Raw genomic sequence first — 5,804 nt, forward strand, 5'->3', positions numbered from 1 at the left:
TCAGTTCAAATATGTACTACAAAATCTGGTAGAACCAGTAAAACAAACAAACAAAAACAACAATAGCAAAAAACTACCAGAATAAGAAGTATCGATACCCTGAGAAGAGATAAAATAAAATAACACAAAATACTCAACTAAAATGAGAGGAGTCTTTTTAAAAGAGCAGTGGGAAGAAAATAAAATATAAATGTGACAAATAGAACAGAGTTTCAAATATAAAATACATTATCTAACTATGTTAACAATCACTTTAAATGTTATTGATCCAAATTCAGCAATTAAAAGTCAAAGACTATCAGAGTGCTTGAAATTAAAAAAAAAAAAAAAAAGACCAGTGTACATGTTGTCTACAAGAAACCTCCCTTAAATACGAAGATTCAGATAGGGGCAAAGATATGGGTAGGGAAATGTATACCAAACTAACATAAAACAAAAAATATCTGGAATAACTGCAATGATTACAAGCATTGTGGACTTTAAAACAATAAAAATTATCAAAGATAATAGTGGTAATACAAAAATTATAGCTAGATTACCATAAAGATCACCATTCTATCAACTATTTCTCATCTTCTTCCAAGTCATTTAGTTATGGGCCTGAGTCTGTGACTTCAAAAACAACAGTATTATCATCACTATAATCTGGATTGTTCATTCTTCCTTAATACCATGTATTGACTATTTATAGTCCAGTTCCTTTTTCATATTTTTTACTCCAACTTGAATTGATGCTATAGTTGCCATCGTTTTTCCTTGAAGATGATGTAATCATCATCTGCATTCATTATCTTCTGCTAATTTGGAGCAAATGAAAAACTTCCAAAACTATTTGGTCAAGTCATGGCTCCTTATGGAATGGTGTATTCTAAATACTGACAAAAAACAAATTTTTTCTCTCCACAGAAAAGAAAGAGAAGGAGGACAAGGAGAAGGGAGGGGAGGAGAAAAGAAGAGATGCTCCTGAGAAAACTCACAACTAGCACAGGGAGCAGTTATCCACATAAATATAATAATTTCTAATGTTTAAGGCAAAAAAATATAGGACTGAAATATGAATTAGGTAATTCTAATTTATAGTTAGTGATGCAATGCTTTCTTTTAAAAATTGATATGTAGAGCAAACAGTAAAACAGCAAGGGCCTAGTTGACCTACATAGCACTGTCAATCACTTTGATCTAATTTACATTTATAGAACTAAAGTCTACCCAACAATACCAACATTTTTTTCACATGAAACACTTATCAAGATAAGATTATTCACACTCAAAAGTTTAAAAATAGTTGAAAAATCCAAACCATTTGGATATTAAATAGCATACTCTTAAAACAATATGAGTAAAAGAAAAGGTTCAAAGATGATATTTTAATTAAACCAATGAAATAAAAATACAACTCATCAATATTTTGGCGATTATGAAAATAATAATTAGTAGAAAATTTATATAATCAAATAAATATATATTAGAAAAGAAGAATGAACTAAAATAAGTCATAAAGAACATTTACCAAGTAAGAACACAAAGAATAAAAAGATCAGAATTCTAATACCTCCCCCCACCCAAAATACTAAAGCTCCAATAATGGGCCCTGATAGAGACCTATGAAATGAACTGCCAAAGAATTCAACATAATCCCCTTTAAAAAGTTCAGTGACCACAGAAATTAGAGGTAGAAAATTTAGTAAAATTTGAAAACAATACACAAAATTCGACATAAAAATAGAAATTCTCAATGAATAATACAATAACTGAAATGAAAAATTCAATAAAAAGCTTCCACACCACACTTAATAAAACAGAAGAAAGAATTAATAAGCTCAAAGACAGCACATTTTAAATTATTCAGCAAAAAGAAAGCAGAATGAAAAAAAATTATGGGAATTATCAAGAAAAGTAAGTTTTCCATAAGAGGAATATGAAAAGGATGATCATGAGAAAAAAGAACACAGAGCTTATTGAAAGAAATAATGACTGAAACTTCCCAAATCTGAAGAAAGACGCTAATATCGGGATATAGTAAACTCAAAAATCTCCAACAGAATTCAAAGCAGAGCTCACCAAGACACACCATAATCAAACTAACAGAAAGCAAAATGAGGAAAGAATTCTGAAGTACACAAGTGATAAAAAAAAAATCATATTCCATACAAGTAAGTTTAAGTATAGTTATCACTGGATTTCTTAGCAAAAACTCTATAGGCTAGAAGAGAGAGGGATAATATATTCAAAGTGCTAAAGGAAAGTAACTGCCAAACAAGAATCCTTCACATGATAAAGCTGTCTCAAAAATTAGATAAAAATAAAAAATTTCCCAAACAAGCGAAAGCTAAGAGAAAACATCACCAGTCAGTCTGCATTTCAGGAATTACTAACTGGAGTTCTTTAAGTTGATGACTAATAATCTAAAACACATAAAAGGACAAAGTCAATGGTATAATAAATACAAGTTCAGAATACTCTATTATTGCACTGTTGGCATATAAAGCACTTAGCTCTAGTATGAGGATTAAAAGACAAAATTATTAAAACAACTATAGCTACAATAATTTCTAAAGAGATACCTTTTTTAAAAATTTTGTTCTAATTAGTTATACCTGGAAGTAGAATGCATTTTGACATCATACAGAAATGGAATATACCTTCTCATTCTTCTGGTTGTACGTGATGTAGAATTACAATGGTCATGTAATCATATATGCACATAGGGTAATAATGTCAGATTCATTCCACTATCCTTCATACCTCCATACCCCCTCCCCTCCCTTCATTCCCCTGTCTAATCCAAAGTACTTCTATTCTTCCCTAGACCCCCAGCTTATTGTGAAGTAACATCCACCTCTCAGAGAAAATATTTGGCCTTTGGTTCTTTGGGATTGGTTTATTTCACTTAGCATATTTTCCAGCTCCATCCATTTACCTGCAAACGCCATGATTTCATTCGTCTTTAAAGCTGAGTAATATTCCATTGTGTTTATATACCACATTTTCTTTATCCATTCATCTGTTGAAGGGCACCTAGGTTGGAATCCATAGTTTAGCTATAGTGAACTGAGCTGCTATAAACATCAATGTGGCTGCATCGCTGTAGTATGCTGATTTTAAGTCCTTTGGGTATAAACCGAGGTGTAGGATAACTGGGTCAAATTGTCCTTCAATTCCAATTTTTCTGAGGAATCTCCATACTATTTTCCATCATGATTGCACCAATTTGCGGCCCCACCAGCAATATATGAACATATCTTTTCCCCCACATCCTTGCTAACATATATTGTTGCTTATATTCTTGATAATTGCCATTCTCACTGGAGAAATAAAATCTTAAGGTAATTTTGATTTGCATTTCTCTAATTGCTAGAGATATCCAACATTTTTTCATATGTTTGTTGATTGATTGCATTTCTTCTGTGAAGTGTCTGTTCAGTTCCTGAGCTCATTTATTGATTGGGTTATTTGTTCTTTTGGTGTTAAGTTTTTGAGTTCTTTATGTATCTTGGAGATTAATGCTCTATGTGAGGTGTATGTGGTAAAGATTTTCTCCCATTCTGTCGGCTGTTTCTTCACAAGGGATACCATTTTTTAAAGTACGTAAATGTTGACATCAAGATAATAAAATGGGGAAGAATCAAATTGTAAGTTTTTTATATGCCATCACATTTAAGTTTTGTTCAGTATAAGAGAGTTTATTTTGGGTATAAGATGTTTTCTTAAGCTTCATGGTAACCACAACGCAAACCCTTACAAAAAAAGTACAAGACATAAAAGAAAGGAATCAAAGCGTACCACTACAGAAAATCATCCAACGACCAAGGAAGACCACAGGAGAAAAAGACTGAAACCAAAAATATATAAACAACTACAAAACAAATCGCAAAATGGTAGTACTATGTTCTTATCCATCAAAATTATTTTTAATGTGTATTTATTAAAAGTTTAAATGACATACACTGTCAGAATGAATTTTTTAACACTCAGCTATATGAGACTCACTTTATTTTTAAGATGACATATAGAAAGCAAAACGCATGGAAAAGGGTATTCCATACAAATGGAAACCAAAGAGAATTATGGTAACCATATTTGCACATAAAAAAATAGACTAAGCCAAAAATTATAAAAAAGAGATAGTCATTTTATAATGATAAATGGTCAATTCTTCAAGAAGATATAAATATTGTAAACATTTCAACACCCAACATTGGAGCACCTAAATATATAAAGCAAGTATTAAAATATTAAATAATATGAAGGGATAAATAGACTACAGTAAAACAAGAGATCTTAATATCCAACTTTTAACAATGGATATCTTATCCAAACAAAAAAATCAATAAGGAAACACTGGACTTCTAGCTGTATACATAAAGAATTGAAATAAGGATACAGAAAATATGGCTGCACCCCCTACTCATTGCATCAGTTCATACAGTAATGCAGGTGGAGAATCACCATGAATGTCCATCATTCAATGAATAAAGAAAATGTGGTATATATACACAATGTAATATTATCCTGCCATTTTTTATTAAAAAAGCAAATTCTGTCATTTCTGACATCATGGATAATCTTGAAAGAAATTATGCCAAGTGAAATAAGTCAGGCACAAAAATCCATTATCCCATGATCATTTATACATGGTATCTTAAAAGACAAAATTATTGAGTAGATAGTAGGTAGAATGGCGGTTACCAGAAGACTGGGCAAAGGTGGGCATGGAGAATGGGGAGATGTTGATCAAAAGTTTCAAAGTTCCAGTTAGACAAGAGTAATACATTTTCAAGATCTATTGCATAGCAATGTGTTCACAATTAATAATAAAGCATATTTTAAATTACTAAAAAAGATTTTAAATGTTCTCACTATAAAAAATGATATGTGAGAAAATAGATACTTTAATTAGCATCACATATAATTCCACAATGTCTATGTATATGAATATCGCATGATATCCCACAAACATATACAATTATTATTTGTCAATCAAAAATAAAAACTTTAATTAAAAATCCCCAGTAAGTTATTCTGTAGATCTTAACAAATTGATTTTAAAGCCTATGTAAGGGCAAAAGAGCAAGATAGCCAACACAATACTAAAGAAGAAAATTAAACTTGGAGGATTTATCTACTCAGATTCAAATTTGATTATTAAGTTTACATAATCAACACAATATGGTAGAGGCAAAAAAAAAAAAAAGAAAGAAAGCCACATAGATGAGTGAAACAGTAAAGAAGCCACAAATAAATCCACACAAGTATAGTCAACTGATAAAGAGGGCAAACACCTCACAAATGTGATTAGCCCCTTTATAGGGTAAAACAGGAACCTGTTTGCCCCTTCTATGCGGTAAGGACACATTGAAAAGGCTCCATTTACAAAGCAGAGAACAAACCATCTAAACACCAAATCTGTTGTCACTTTGATCCTGGACATTGCAGCTTCTATAACTATAAGAACTACATTTTTGTTGTTTGTAAGCCACACAGTTTATGAAACTTGTTGTAGAGCAGCCTGATTTGACTGACCCCACTCAAACTGCTATATGAGAAATGCTAAGGGGAGTTCTTCAAACTGAAATGAAAGGACACTAATTAGCACCATGAAAAGACATGAAAGTATAAAGCTCACAAAAAGATAAGTGCTTAGTCAAATATAGAACACTTTAGGGTTGTGATGGTAGTGCATAAATCACTCCAGCATAAAAGTTGAAGTAAAAACAACTCTAAGTATAATAATTTGTTAAGGGATACATAACACAGAAAGTTGCAATTCGTGACATCTGTAGCATAAACTGCTACAGGAAGGA

Source organism: Marmota marmota, unplaced genomic scaffold, assembly GCF_001458135.2.
Source record: "Marmota marmota marmota unplaced genomic scaffold, marMar, whole genome shotgun sequence".
NCBI classification, from domain to species: Eukaryota; Metazoa; Chordata; class Mammalia; order Rodentia; family Sciuridae; genus Marmota; species Marmota marmota.